Consider the following 19,342-nt stretch of genomic DNA (forward strand, 5'->3'; position numbering starts at 1 on the left):
CTCTATTACAGCACATACAGGAGATGCCTCTCTATTACAGCACATACAGGAGATGCCTCTCTATTACAACACAAACAGGAGATACCTCGCTATTACAGCACATACAGGAGACACCTCTATTACAGCACATACAGGAAATGCCTCTCTATTACAGCACATACAGAAGATGCCTCTATATTACAACACATACAGGAGATACCTCACTATTACAGCACATACAGGAGATACCTCTATCACAGCACATACAGGAGATACCTCTCTATTACAGCACATACAGGAGACACCTCTATCACAGCACATACAGGAGATGCCTCTCTCTTACAACACATACAGGAGATACCTCTCTATTACAGCACATACAGGAGATGCCTCTCTATTACAGCACATACAGGAGATGCCTCTCTATTACAACACAAACAGGAGATACCTCGCTATTACAGCACATACAGGAGACACCTCTATTACAGCACATACAGGAAATGCCTCTCTATTACAGCACATACAGAAGATGCCTCTCTATTACAACACATACAGGAGATGCCTCTCGATTACAGAACATACAGGAGATGCCTCTCTATTACAGCACATACAGGAGATGCCTCTCTATTACAACACAAACAGGAGATACCTCGCTATTACAGCACATACAGGAGACACCTCCATTACAGCACATACAGGAGATACCTCTCTATTACAGCACATACAGGAAATGCCTCTTTATTACAGCACATACAGGAGATGCCTCTCTGTCACAGCACATACAGGAGATGCCTCTCTAATACAACACATACAGGAGATACCTCGCTATTACAGCACATACAGGAGATACCTCTATTACAGCACGTACAGGAGATGCCTCTCTATTACAACACATACAGGAGATACCTCGCTATTACAGCACATACAGGAGATGCCTCTCTATTACAACACATACAGGAGATACCTCGCTATTACAGCACATACAGGAGACACCTCTATTACAGCACATACAGGAGATGCCTCTCTATTACAACACATACAGGAGATACCTCTCTATTACAGCACATACAGGAGATGCCTCTCTATTACAACACATACAGGAGACACCTCTCTATTACAGCACATACAGGAGATGCCTCTCTATTACAGCACATACAGGAGATGCCTCACTGTCACAGCAAATGCAGGAGACACCTCTATTATAGCACATACAGGAGATGCCTCTCTATTACAACACATACAGGAGATACCTCGCTATTACAGCACATACAGGAGATACCTCTCTATTACAGCACATACAGGAGACACCTCTGTCACAGCACATACAGGAGATGCCTCTCTGTCACAGCACATGCAGGAGATGCCTCTCTCTTACAACACATACAGGAGATGCCTCTCTGTCACAGCACATGCAGGAGATGCCTCTCTCTTAAAACACATACAGGAGATACCTCGATATTACAGCACATACAGGAGATATCTCGCTATTACAGCACATACAGGAGATACCTCTCTATTACAGCACATACAGGAGACACCTCTATCACAGCAAATACAGGAGATGCCTCTCTGTCACAGCACATGCAGGAGATGCCTCTCTCTTACAACACATACAGAAGATACCTCGCTATTACAGCACATACAGGAGATGCCTCTCTATTACAGCACATACAGGAGATGCCTCTCTATTACAGCACATACAGGAGATGCCTCTCTGTCATAGCACATACAGGAGATGCCTCTCTATTACAGCACATACAGGAGATGGCTCTCTGTCACAGCACATACAGGAGATGCCTCTCTGTCACAGCACATACAGGAGACACCTCTATCACAGCACATACAGGAGATACCTCTCTATTACAGCACATACAGGAGATGCCTCTCTATTACAACACATACAGGAGATACCTCGCTATTACAGCACATACAGGAGATACCTCTCTATCACAGCACATACAGGAGACACCTCTATCACAGCGCATACAGGAGATACCTCTCTATTACAGCACATACAGGAGATGCCTCTCTATTACAAAACATACAGTAGATACCTCGCTATTACACAACATATAGGAGATACCTCTCTATTACAGCACATACAGGAGATGCTTCTCTGTCACAGCACATACAGGAGATGCCTCTCTATTACAACACATACAGGAGATACCTCGCTATTACGGCACATACAGGAGATACCTCTCTATTACAGCACATACAGGAGACACTTCTATTACAGCACATACAGGAGATACCTCTCTATTACAGCACATACAGGAAATGCCTCTTTATTACAGCACATACAGGAGATCCCTCTCTGTCACAGCACATACAGGAGATGCCTCTCTATTACAACACATACATGAGATACCTCGCTATTACAGCACATACAGGAGATACCTCTATTACAGCACATACAGGAGATGCCTCTCTATTACAACACATACAGGAGATATCTCGCTATTACAGCACATACAGGAGATACCTCTCTATTACAGCACATACAGGAGACACCTCTATCACAGCACATACAGGAGATGCCTCTCTGTCACAGCACATGCAGGAGACACCTCTATTACAGCACATACAGGAGATGCCTCTCTATTACAACACATACAGGAGATACCTCGCTATTACAGCACATACAGGAGATACCTCACTATTACAGCACATACAGGAGATACCTCTCTATTACAGCACATACAGGAGACACCTCTATCACAGCACATACAGGAGATGCCTCTCTGTCACAGCACATGCAGGAGATGGCTCTCTCTTACGACACATACAGGAGATACCTCGCTATTACAGCACATACAAGAGATACATCGCTATTACAGCACATACAGGAGATACCTCGCTATTACAGCACATACAGGAGACACCTCTATTACAGCACATACAGGAGACGCCTCTAATATAGCACATACAGGAGATGCCTCTCTATTACAGCACATACAGGAGACACCTCTATCACAGCACATTCAGGAGATGCCTCTCTCTTACAACACATACAGGATATACCTCGCTATTACAGCACATACAGGAGATGCCTCTCTATTACAACACATACAGGAGATACCTCGCTATTACAGCACATACAGGAGACACCTCTATTACAGCACATACAGGAGATGCCTCTCTATTACAGCACATACAGGAGATGCCTCTCTATTACAGCACATACAGGAGATACCTCTCTATTACAGCACATACACGAGATGCCTCTCTATTACAGAACATACAGGAGATACCTCCATTACGGCACATACAGGAGATACCTCTCTATTACAGCACTTACAGCAAATGCCTCTTTATTACAGCACATACAGGAGATGCCTCTCTGTCACAGCACATACAGGAGATGCCTCTCTATTACAACACATACAGGAGATACCTCGCTATTACAGCACATACAGGAGACACCTCTATTACAGCACATACAGGAGACGCCTCTCTATTACAACACATACAGGAGATACCTCGCTATTACTGCACATACAGGAGACACCTCTATTACAGCACATACAGGAGATGCCTCTCTATTACAACACATACAGGAGATACCTCGCTATTACAGCACATACAGGAGATACCTCTCTATTACAGCACATACAGGAGACACCTCTCTATTACAGCACATACAGGAGACACTTCTATTACAGCACATACAGGAGATGCCTCTCTATTACAACACATACAGGAGATACCTCGCTATTACAGCACATACAGGAGATGCCTCTCTGTCAAAGCACATACAGGAGATGCCTCTCTATTACAACACATACAGGTGATACCTTGCTATTACAGCACATACAGGAGATACCTCGCTATTAGAGCACATACAGGAGACACCTCTATCACAGTACATACAGGAGATACCACTCTATTACAGCACATACAGGAGACACCTCTATCACAGCACATACAGGAGATACCTCTCTATTACAGTACGTACAGGAGACACCTCTCTATAACAGCACATACAGGAGACGCCCCTCTATTACAGCACATAGAGGAGATGCCTCTCTATCATGCACATACAGGAGACACCTCTCTATAACAGCACATACAGTAGACGCCCCTCTATTACAGTACATACAGGAGACACCTCTATCACAGCACATACAGGAGATGCCTCTCTGTCACAGCACATACAGGAGATGCCTCTCTATTACAACACATACAGGAGATACCTCGCTATTACAGCACATGCAGGAGATGCCTCTCTATTACAGCACATACAGGAGACACCTCTATCACAGCACATACAGGAGATACCTCTCTATTACAGCACATACAGGAGATACCTCTATCACAGCACATACAGGAGATACCTCGCTATTACAGCACATACAGGAGATACCTCGCTATTACAGCACATACAGGAGATACCTCTATCACAGCACATACAGGAGACACCTCTATCACAGCACATACAGGAGATACCTCTCTATTACAGCACATACAGGAGACACCTCTATCACAGCACATACAGGAGATACCTCGCTATTACAGCACATACAGGAGATACCTCGCTATTACAGCACATACAAGAGACACCTCTATCACAGCACATGCAGGAGATACCTCTCTATTACAGCACATACAAGAGACACCTCTATTGCAGCACATACAGGAGATGCCTCTCTATTACGGTACATGCAGGAGATGCCTCTCTATTACAGCACATACAGGAGACACCTCTATTGCAGCACATACAGGAGATGCCTCTCTATTACGGTACATGCAGGAGATGCCTCTCTATCACAGCACATACAGGAGATGCCTCTCTATTACGGTACATGCAGGAGAAGCCTCTCTATTACAGCACATACAGGAGATGCCTCTCTATTACAGCACATATAAGAGACACTTCTATCACAGCACTTACAGGAGATGCCTCTCTATCACAGCACATGCAGGAGATACCTCTCTATTACAGCACATACAGGAGACACCACTATCACAGCAGATACAGGAGATACCTCTCTATTACAGTACATGCAGGAGATGCCTCTCTATTACAGCACATACAGGAGATGCCTCTCTATTACAGCACATACAGGAGATACCTCTCTATTACAGCACATACAGGAGATACATCGCTATTACAGCACATACAGGAGATACCTCTATCACAGCACATACAGGAGATACCTCTCTATTACAGCACATACAGGAGACACCTCTATCACAGCACATACAGGAGATGCCTCTCTCTTACAACACATACAGGAGATACCTCTCTATTACAGCACATACAGGAGATGCCTCTCTATTACAGCACATACAGGAGATGCCTCTCTATTACAACACAAACAGGAGATACCTCGCTATTACAGCACATACAGGAGACACCTCTATTACAGCACATACAGGAAATGCCTCTCTATTACAGCACATACAGAAGATGCCTCTCTATTACAACACATACAGGAGATACCTCACTATTACAGCACATACAGGAGATACCTCTATCACAGCACATACAGGAGATACCTCTCTATTACAGCACATACAGGAGACACCTCTATCACAGCACATACAGGAGATGCCTCTCTCTTACAAACACATACAGGGGATACCTCTCTATCACAGCACATACAGGAGATGCCTCTCTATTACAGCACATACAGGAGATGCCTCTCTATTACAACACATACAGGAGATACCTCTCTATTACCGCACATACAGGAGATGCCTCTCTATTACAACACATACAGGATATACCTCGCTATTACAGCACATACAGGAGATACATCGCTATTACAGCACATACAGGAGATACCTCTATCACAGCACATACAGGAGATACCTCTCTATTACAGCACATACAGGAGACACCTCTATCACAGCACATACAGGAGATGCCTCTCTCTTACAACACATACAGGAGATACCTCTCTATTACAGCACATACAGGAGATGCCTCTCTATTACAGCACATACAGGAGATGCCTCTCTATTACAACACAAACAGGAGATACCTCGCTATTACAGCACATACAGGAGACACCTCTATTACAGCACATACAGGAAATGCCTCTCTATTACAGCACATACAGAAGATGCCTCTCTATTACAACACATACAGGAGATACCTCTCTATTACAGCACATACATGAGATGCCTCTCGATTACAGAACATACAGGAGATGCCTCTCTATTACAGCACATACAGGAGATGCCTCTATATTACAACACAAACAGGAGATACCTCGCTATTACAGCACATACAGGAGACACCTCCATTACAGCACATACAGGAGATACCTCTCTATTACAGCACATACAGGAAATGCCTCTTTATTACAGCACATACAGGAGATGCCTCTCTGTCACAGCACATACAGGAGATGCCTCTCTAATACAACACATACAGGAGATACCTCGCTATTACAGCACATACAGGAGATACCTCTATTACAGCACGTACAGGAGATGCCTCTCTATTACAACACATACAGGAGATACCTCGCTATTACAGCACATACAGGAGATGCCTCTCTATTACAACACATACAGGAGATACCTCGCTATTACAGCACATACAGGAGACACCTCTATTACAGCACATACAGGAGATGCCTCTCTATTACAACACATACAGGAGATACCTCTCTATTACAGCACATACAGGAGATGCCTCTCTATTACAACACATACAGGAGACACCTCTCTATTACAGCACATACAGGAGATGCCTCTCTATTACAGCACATACAGGAGATGCCTCACTGTCACAGCAAATGCAGGAGACACCTCTATTATAGCACATACAGGAGATGCCTCTCTATTACAACACATACAGGAGATACCTCGCTATTACAGCACATACAGGAGATACCTCTCTATTACAGCACATACAGGAGACACCTCTGTCACAGCACATACAGGAGATGCCTCTCTGTCACAGCACATGCAGGAGATGCCTCTCTCTTACAACACATACAGGAGATGCCTCTCTGTCACAGCACATGCAGGAGATGCCTCTCTCTTAAAACACATACAGGAGATACCTCGATATTACAGCACATACAGGAGATATCTCGCTATTACAGCACATACAGGAGATACCTCTCTATTACAGCACATACAGGAGACACCTCTATCACAGCACATACAGGAGATGCCTCTCTGTCACAGCACATGCAGGAGATGCCTCTCTCTTACAACACATACAGAAGACACCTCGCTATTACAGCACATACAGGAGATGCCTCTCTATTACAGCACATACAGGAGATGCCTCTCTATTACAGCACATACAGGAGATGCCTCTCTGTCATAGCACATACAGGAGATGCCTCTCTATTACAGCACATACAGGAGATGGCTCTCTGTCACAGCACATACAGGAGATGCCTCTCTGTCACAGCACATACAGGAGACACCTCTATCACAGCACATACAGGAGATACCTCTCTATTACAGCACATACAGGAGATGCCTCTCTATTACAACACATACAGGAGATACCTCGCTATTGCAGCACATACAGGAGATACCTCTCTATCACAGCACATACAGGAGACACCTCTATCACAGCGCATACAGGAGATACCTCTCTATTACAGCACATACAGGAGATGCCTCTCTATTACAAAACATACAGTAGATACCTCGCTATTACACAACATATAGGAGATACCTCTCTATTACAGCACATACAGGAGATGCTTCTCTGTCACAGCACATACAGGAGATGCCTCTCTATTACAACACATACAGGAGATACCTCGCTATTACGGCACATACAGGAGATACCTCTCTATTACAGCACATACAGGAGACACCTCTATTACAGCACATACAGGAGATACCTCTCTATTACAGCACATACAGGAAATGCCTCTTTATTACAGCACATACAGGAGATCCCTCTCTGTCACAGCACATACAGGAGATGCCTCTCTATTACAACACATACATGAGATACCTCGCTATTACAGCACATACAGGAGATACCTCTATTACAGCACATACAGGAGATGCCTCTCTATTACAACACATACAGGAGATATCTCGCTATTACAGCACATACAGGAGATACCTCTCTATTACAGCACATACAGGAGACACCTCTATCACAGCACATACAGGAGATGCCTCTCTGTCACAGCACATGCAGGAGACACCTCTATTACAGCACATACAGGAGATGCCTCTCTATTACAACACATACAGGAGATACCTCGCTATTACAGCACATACAGGAGATACCTCACTATTACAGCACATACAGGAGATACCTCTCTATTACAGCACATACAGGAGACACCTCTATCACAGCACATACAGGAGATGCCTCTCTGTCACAGCACATGCAGGAGATGGCTCTCTCTTACAACACATACAGGAGATACCTCGCTATTACAGCACATACAAGAGATACATCGCTATTACAGCACATACAGGAGATACCTCGCTATTACAGCACATACAGGAGACACCTCTATTACAGCACATACAGGAGACGCCTCTAATATAGCACATACAGGAGATGCCTCTCTATTACAGCACATACAGGAGACACCTCTATCACAGCACATTCAGGAGATGCCTCTCTCTTACAACACATACAGGATATACCTCGCTATTACAGCACATACAGGAGATGCCTCTCTATTACAACACATACAGGAGATACCTCGCTATTACAGCACATACAGGAGACACCTCTATTACAGCACATACAGGAGATGCCTCTCTATTACAGCACATACAGGAGATGCCTCTCTATTACAGCACATACAGGAGATACCTCTCTATTACAGCACATACACGAGATGCCTCTCTATTACAGAACATACAGGAGATACCTCCATTACAGCACATACAGGAGATACCTCTCTATTACAGCACTTACAGCAAATGCCTCTTTATTACAGCACATACAGGAGATGCCTCTCTGTCACAGCACATACAGGAGATGCCTCTCTATTACAACACATACAGGAGATACCTCGCTATTACAGCACATACAGGAGACACCTCTATTACAGCACATACAGGAGACGCCTCTCTATTACAACACATACAGGAGATACCTCGCTATTACTGCACATACAGGAGACACCTCTATTACAGCACATACAGGAGATGCCTCTCTATTACAACACATACAGGAGATACCTCGCTATTACAGCACATACAGGAGATACCTCTCTATTACAGCACATACAGGAGACACCTCTCTATTATAGCACATACAGGAGACACTTCTATTACAGCACATACAGGAGATGCCTCTCTATTACAACACATACAGGAGATACCTCGCTATTACAGCACATACAGGAGATGCCTCTCTGTCAAAGCACATACAGGAGATGCCTCTCTATTACAACACATACAGGTGATACCTTGCTATTACAGCACATACAGGAGATACCTCGCTATTAGAGCACATACAGGAGACACCTCTATCACAGTACATACAGGAGATAGCACTCTATTACAGCACATACAGGAGACACCTCTATCACAGCACATACAGGAGATACCTCTCTATTACAGTACGTACAGGAGACACCTCTCTATAACAGCACATACAGGAGACGCCCCTCTATTACAGCACATAGAGGAGATGCCTCTCTATCATGCACATACAGGAGACACCTCTCTATAACAGCACATACAGTAGACACCCCTCTATTACAGTACATACAGGAGACACCTCTATCACAGCACATACAGGAGATGCCTCTCTGTCACAGCACATACAGGAGATGCCTCTCTATTACAACACATACAGGAGATACCTCGCTATTACAGCACATGCAGGAGATGCCTCTCTATTACAGCACATACAGGAGACACCTCTATCACAGCACATACAGGAGATACCTCTCTATTACAGCACATACAGGAGATACCTCTATCACAGCACATACAGGAGATACCTCGCTATTACAGCACATACAGGAGATAACTCGCTATTACAGCACATACAGGAGATACCTCTATCACAGCACATACAGGAGACACCTCTATCACAGCACATACAGGAGATACCTCTCTATTACAGCACATACAGGAGACACCTCTATCACAGCACATACAGGAGATACCTCGCTATTACAGCACATACAGGAGATACCTCGCTATTACAGCACATACAAGAGACACCTCTATCACAGCACATGCAGGAGATACCTCTCTATTACAGCACATACAAGAGACACCTCTATTGCAGCACATACAGGAGATGCCTCTCTATTACGGTACATGCAGGAGATGCCTCTCTATTACAGCACATACAGGAGACACCTCTATTGCAGCACATACAGGAGATGCCTCTCTATTACGGTACATGCAGGAGATGCCTCTCTATCACAGCACATACAGGAGATGCCTCTCTATTACGGTACATGCAGGAGAAGCCTCTCTATTACAGCACATACAGGAGATGCCTCTCTATTACAGCACATATAAGAGACACTTCTATCACAGCACTTACAGGAGATGCCTCTCTATCACAGCACATGCAGGAGATACCTCTCTATTACAGCACATACAGGAGACACCACTATCACAGCACATACAGGAGATACCTCTCTATTACAGTACATGCAGGAGATGCCTCTCTATTACAGCACATACAGGAGATGCCTCTCTATTACAGCACATACAGGAGATACCTCTCTATTACAGCACATACAGGAGATACCTTGCTATTGCAGCACATATAAGAGACACCTCTATCACAGCACATATAGGAGATGCCTCTCTATCACAGCACATGCAGGAGATACCTCTCTATTACAGCACATACAGGAGACACCTCTATCACAGCACATACAGGAGATGCCTCTCTATTACGGTACATGCAGGAGATGCCTCTCTATTACAGCACATACAGGAGATGCCTCTCTATTACAGCACATACAGGAGATACCTCTCTATTACAGCACATACAGGAGATGCCTCTCTATTACAGCACATACAGGAGATGCCTCTCTATTACAGCACATACATGAGATACCTCTATTACAGCACATACAGGAGATGCCTCTCTATTACAGCACATACAGGAGATGCCTCTATTACAGCACATACAGGAGATGCCTCTCTATTACAACACATACAGGAGATACCTCGCTATTACAGCACATACAGGAGATACCTCTCTATTACAGCACATACAGGAGACACCTCTCTATTACAGCACATACAGGAGACACTTCTATTACAGCACATACAGGAGATGCCTCTCTATTACAACACATACAGGAGATACCTCTCTATTACAGCACATACAGGAGACACCTCTATCACAGCACATACAGGAGACACCTCTATCACAGCACATACAGGAGATACCTCGCTATTACAGCACATACAGGAGATACCTCTATCACAGCACATACAGGAGATACCTCTCTATTACAGCACATACAGGAGACACCTCTATCACAGCACATACAGGAGATGCCTCTCTCTTACAAACACATACAGGAGATACCTCTCTATCACAGCACATACAGGAGATGCCTCTCTATTACAGCACATACAGGAGATGCCTCTCTATTACAACACATACAGGAGATACCTCTCTATAACCACACATACAGGAGATGCCTCTCTATTACAACACATACAGGAGATACCTCGCTATTACAGCACATACAGGAGATACATCGCTATTACAGCACATACAGGAGATACCTCTATCACAGCACATACAGGAGATGCCTCTCTATTACGGTACATGCAGGAGATGCCTCTCTATTACAGCACATACAGGAGACACCTCTATTGCAGCACATACAGGAGATGCCTCTCTATTACGGTACATGCAGGAGATGCCTCTCTATTACAGCACATACAAGAGACACCTCTATTGCAGCACATACAGGAGATGCCTCTCTATTACGGTACATGCAGGAGATGCCTCTCTATTACAGCACATACAGGAGACACCTCTATTGCAGCACATACAGGAGATGCCTCTCTATTACGGTACATGCAGGAGATGCCTCTCTATCACAGCACATACAGGAGATGCCTCTCTATTACGGTACATGCAGGAGAAGCCTCTCTATTACAGCACATACAGGAGATGCCTCTCTATTACAGCACATATAAGAGACACTTCTATCACAGCACTTACAGGAGATGCCTCTCTATCACAGCACATGCAGGAGATACCTCTCTTTTACAGCACATACAGGAGACACCACTATCACAGCACATACAGGAGATACCTCTCTATTACAGCACATACAGGAGATACCTCTCTATTACAGCACATACAGGAGACACCTCTATCACAGCACATACAGGAGACACCTCTATCACAGCACATACAGGAGATACCTCACTATTACAGCACATACAGGAGATACCTCTATCACAGCACATACAGGAGATACCTCTCTATTACAGCACATACAGGAGACACCTCTATCACAGCACATACAGGAGATGCCTCTCTCTTACAAACACATACAGGAGATACCTCTCTATCACAGCACATACAGGAGATGCCTCTCTATTACAGCACATACAGGAGATGCCTCTCTATTACAACACATACAGGAGATACCTCTCTATAACCACACATACAGGAGATGCCTCTCTATTACAACACATACAGGAGATACCTCGCTATTACAGCACATACAGGAGATACATCGCTATGACAGCACATACAGGAGATACCTCTATCACAGCACATACAGGCGATACCTCTCTATTACAGCACATACAGGAGACACCTCTATCACAGCACATACAGGAGATGCCTCTCTCTTACAACACATACAGGAGATACCTCTCTATTACAGCACATACAGGAGATGCCTCTCTATTACAGCACATACAGGAGATGCCTCTCTATTACAACACAAACAGGAGATACCTCGCTATTACAGCACATACAGGAGACACCTCTATTACAGCACATACAGGAAATGCCTCTCTATTACAGCACATACAGAAGATGCCTCTCTATTACAACACATACAGGAGATACCTCACTATTACAGCACATACAGGAGATACCTCTATCACAGCACATACAGGAGATACCTCTCTATTACAGCACATACAGGAGACACCTCTATCACAGCACATACAGGAGATGCCTCTCTCTTACAAACACATACAGGAGATACCTCTCTATCACAGCACATACAGGAGATGCCTCTCTATTACAGCACATACAGGAGATGCCTCTCTATTACAACACATACAGGAGATACCTCTCTATTACCGCACATACAGGAGATGCCTCTCTATTACAACACATACAGGATATACCTCGCTATTACAGCACATACAGGAGATACATCGCTATTACAGCACATACAGGAGATACCTCTATCACAGCACATACAGGAGATACCTCTCTATTACAGCACATACAGGAGACACCTCTATCACAGCACATACAGGAGATGCCTCTCTCTTACAACACATACAGGAGATACCTCTCTATTACAGCACATACAGGAGATGCCTCTCTATTACAGCACATACAGGAGATGCCTCTCTATTACAACACAAACAGGAGATACCTCGCTATTACAGCACATACAGGAGACACCTCTATTACAGCACATACAGGAAATGCCTCTCTATTACAGCACATACAGAAGATGCCTCTCTATTACAACACATACAGGAGATACCTCTCTATTACAGCACATACATGAGATGCCTCTCGATTACAGAACATACAGGAGATGCCTCTCTATTACAGCACATACAGGAGATGCCTCTCTATTACAACACAAACAGGAGATACCTCGCTATTACAGCACATACAGGAGACACCTCCATTACAGCACATACAGGAGATACCTCTCTATTACAGCACATACAGGAAATGCCTCTTTATTACAGCACATACAGGAGATGCCTCTCTGTCACAGCACATACAGGAGATGCCTCTCTAATACAACACATACAGGAGATACCTCGCTATTACAGCACATACAGGAGATACCTCTATTACAGCACGTACAGGAGATGCCTCTCTATTACAACACATACAGGAGATACCTCGCTATTACAGCACATACAGGAGATGCCTCTCTATTACAACACATACAGGAGATACCTCTCTATTACAGCACATACAGGAGACACCTCTCTATTACAGCACATACAGGAGACACTTCTATTACAGCACATACAGGAGATGCCTCTCTATTACAACACATACAGGAGATACCTCTCTATTACAGCACATACAGGAGACACCTCTATCACAGCACATACAGGAGACACCTCTATCACAGCACATACAGGAGATACCTCGCTATTACAGCACATACAGGAGATACCTCTATCACAGCACATACAGGAAATACCTCTCTATTACAGCACATACAGGAGACACCTCTATCACAGCACATACAGGAGATGCCTCTCTCTTACAAACACATACAGGAGATACCTCTCTATCACAGCACATACAGGAGATGCCTCTCTATTACAGCACATACAGGAGATGCCTCTCTATTACAACACATACAGGAGATACCTCTCTATAACCACACATACAGGAGATGCCTCTCTATTACAACACATACAGGAGATACCTCGCTATTACAGCACATACAGGAGATACATCGCTATGACAGCACATACAGGAGATACCTCTATCACAGCACATACAGGAGATACCTCTCTATTACAGCACATACAGGAGACGCCTCTATCACAGCACATACAGGAGATGCCTCTCTCTTACAACACATACAGGAGATACCTCTCTATTACAGCACATACAGGAGATGCCTCTCTATTACAGCACATACAGGAGATGCCTCTCTATTACAACACAAACAGGAGATACCTCGCTATTACAGCACATACAGGAGACACCTCTATTACAGCACATACAGGAAATGCCTCTCTATTACAGCACATACAGAAGATGCCTCTCTATTACAACACATACAGGAGATACCTCACTATTACAGCACATACAGGAGATACCTCTATCACAGCACATACAGGAGATACCTCTCTATTACAGCACATACAGGAGACACCTCTATCACAGCACATACAGGAGATGCCTCTCTCTTACAAACACATACAGGAGATACCTCTCTATCACAGCACATACAGGAGATGCCTCTCTATTACAGCACATACAGGAGATGCCTCTCTATTACAACACATACAGGAGATACCTCTCTATTACCGCACATACAGGAGATGCCTCTCTATTACAACACATACAGGATATACCTCGCTATTACAGCACATACAGGAGATACATCGCTATTACAGCACATACAGGAGATACCTCTATCACAGCACATACAGGAGATACCTCTCTATTACAGCACATACAGGAGACACCTCTATCACAGCACATACAGGAGATGCCTCTCTCTTACAACACATACAGGAGATACCTCTCTATTACAGCACATACAGGAGATGCCTCTCTATTACAGCACATACAGGAGATGCCTCTCTATTACAACACAAACAGGAGATACCTCGCTATTACAGCACATACAGGAGACACCTCTATTACAGCACATACAGGAAATGCCTCTCTATTACAGCACATACAGAAGATGCCTCTCTATTACAACACATACAGGAGATACCCCACTATTACAGCACATACAGGAGATACCTCTATCACAGCACATACAGGAGATACCTCTCTATTACAGCACATACAGGAGACACCTCTATCACAGCACATACAGGAGATGCCTCTCTCTTACAAACACATACAGGAGATACCTCTCTATCACAGCACATACAGGAGATTCCTCTCTATTACAGCACATACAGGAGATGCCTCTCTATTACAACACATACAGGAGATACCTCTCTATTACCGCACATACAGGAGATGCCTCTCTATTACAACACATACAGGATATACCTCGCTATTACAGCACATACAGGAGATACATCGCTATTACAGCACATACAGGAGATACCTCTATCACAGCACATACAGGAGATACCTCTCTATTACAGCACATACAGGAGACACCTCTATCACAGCACATACAGGAGATGCCTCTCTCTTACAACACATACAGGAGATACCTCTCTATTACAGCACATACAGGAGATGCCTCTCTATTACAGCACATACAGGAGATGCCTCTCTATTACAACACAAACAGGAGATACCTCGCTATTACAGCACATACAGGAGACACCTCTATTACAGCACATACAGGAAATGCCTCTCTATTACAGCACATACAGAAGATGCCTCTCTATTACAACACATACAGGAGATACCTCTCTATTACAGCACATACATGAGATGCCTCTCGATTACAGAACATACAGGAGATGCCTCTCTATTACAACACAAACAGGAGATACCTCGCTATTACAGCACATACAGGAGACACCTCCATTACAGCACATACAGGAGATACCTCTCTATTACAGCACATACAGGAGATGCCTCTCTATTACAACACAAACAGGAGATACCTCGCTATTACAGCACATACAGGAGACACCTCCATTACAGCACATACAGGAGATACCTCTCTATTACAGCACATACAGGAAATGCCTCTTTATTACAGCACATACAGGAGATGCCTCTCTGTCACAGCACATACAGGAGATGCCTCTCTAATACAACACATACAGGAGATACCTCGCTATTACAGCACATACAGGAGATACCTCTATTACAGCACGTACAGGAGATGCCTCTCTATTACAACACATACAGGAGATACCTCGCTATTACAGCACATACAGGAGATGCCTCTCTATTACAACACATACAGGAGATACCTCGCTATTACAGCACATACAGGAGACACCTCTATTACAGCACATACAGGAGATGCCTCTCTATTACAACACATACAGGAGATACCTCTCTATTACAGCACATACAGGAGATGCCTCTCTATTACAACACATACAGGAGACACCTCTCTATTACAGCACATACAGGAGATGCCTCTCTATTACAGCACATACAGGAGATGCCTCACTGTCACAGCAAATGCAGGAGACACCTCTATTATAGCACATACAGGAGATGCCTCTCTATTACAACACATACAGGAGATACCTCGCTATTACAGCACATACAGGAGATACCTCTCTATTACAGCACATACAGGAGACACCTCTGTCACAGCACATGCAGGAGATGCCTCTCTGTCACAGCACATGCACGAGATGCCTCTCTCTTACAACACATACAGGAGATGCCTCTCTGTCACAGCACATGCAGGAGATGCCTCTCTCTTAAAACACATACAGGAGATACCTCGATATTACAGCACATACAGGAGATATCTCGCTATTACAGCACATACAGGAGATACCTCTCTATTACAGCACATACAGGAGACACCTCTATCACAGCACATACAGGAGATGCCTCTCTGTCACAGCACATGCAGGAGATGCCTCTCTCTTACAACACATACAGAAGATACCTCGCTATTACAGCACATACAGGAGATGCCTCTCTATTACAGCACATACAGGAGATGCCTCTCTATTACAGCACATACAGGAGATGCCTCTCTGTCATAGCACATACAGGAGATGCCTCTCTATTACAGCACATACAGGAGATGGCTCTCTGTCACAGCACATACAGGAGATGCCTCTCTGTCACAGCACATACAGGAGACACCTCTATCACAGCACATACAGGAGATACCTCTCTATTACAGCACATACAGGAGATGCCTCTCTATTACAACACATACAGGAGATACCTCGCTATTACAGCACATACAGGAGATACCTCTCTATCACAGCACATACAGGAGACACCTCTATCACAGCGCATACAGGAGATACCTCTCTATTACAGCACATACAGGAGATGCCTCTCTATTACAAAACATACAGTAGATACCTCGCTATTACACAACATATAGGAGATACCTCTCTATTACAGCACATACAGGAGATGCTTCTCTGTCACAGCACATACAGGAGATGCCTCTCTATTACAACACATACAGGAGATACCTCGCTATTACGGCACATACAGGAGATACCTCTCTATTACAGCACATACAGGAGACACCTCTATTACAGCACATACAGGAGATACCTCTCTATTACAGCACATACAGGAAATGCCTCTTTATTACAGCACATACAGGAGATCCCTCTCTGTCACAGCACATACAGGAGATGCCTCTCTATTACAACACATACATGAGATACCTCGCTATTACAGCACATACAGGAGATACCTCTATTACAGCACATACAGGAGATGCCTCTCTATTACAACACATACAGGAGATATCTCGCTATTACAGCACACACAGGAGATACCTCTCTATTACAGCACATACAGGAGACACCTCTATCACAGCACATACAGGAGATGCCTCTCTGTCACAGCACATGCAGGAGACACCTCTATTACAGCACATACAGGAGATGCCTCTCTATTACAACACATACAGGAGATACCTCGCTATTACAGCACATACAGGAGATACCTCACTATTACAGCACATACAGGAGATACCTCTCTATTACAGCACATACAGGAGACACCTCTATCACAGCACATACAGGAGATGCCTCTCTGTCACAGCACATGCAGGAGATGGCTCTCTCTTACAACACATACAGGAGATACCTCGCTATTACAGCACATACAAGAGATACATCGCTATTACAGCACATACAGGAGATACCTCGCTATTACAGCACATACAGGAGACACCTCTATTACAGCACATACAGGAGACGCCTCTAATATAGCACATACAGGAGATGCCTCTCTATTACAGCACATACAGGAGACACCTCTATCACAGCACATTCAGGAGATGCCTCTCTCTTACAACACATACAGGATATACCTCGCTATTACAGCACATACAGGAGATGCCTCTCTATTACAACACATACAGGAGATACCTCGCTATTACAGCACATACAGGAGACACCTCTATTACAGCACATACAGGAGATGCCTCTCTATTACAGCACATACAGGAGATGCCTCTCTATTACAGCACATACAGGAGATACCTCTCTATTACAGCACATACACGAGATGCCTCTCTATTACAGAACATACAGGAGATACCTCCATTACAGCACATACAGGAGATACCTCTCTATTACAGCACTTACAGCAAATGCCTCTTTATTACAGCACATACAGGAGATGCCTCTCTGTCACAGCACATACAGGAGATGCCTCTCTATTACAACACATACAGGAGATACCTCGCTATTACAGCACATACAGGAGACACCTCTATTACAGCACATACAGGAGACGCCTCTCTATTACAACACATACAGGAGATACCTCGCTATTACTGCACATACAGGAGACACCTCTATTACAGCACATACAGGAGATGCCTCTCTATTACAACACATACAGGAGATACCT

The sequence above is a fragment of the Ambystoma mexicanum genome, chromosome 9, assembly GCF_040938575.1.
Source record: "Ambystoma mexicanum isolate Mex_15411 chromosome 9, UKY_AmexF1_1, whole genome shotgun sequence".
NCBI classification, from domain to species: domain Eukaryota; kingdom Metazoa; phylum Chordata; class Amphibia; order Caudata; family Ambystomatidae; genus Ambystoma; species Ambystoma mexicanum.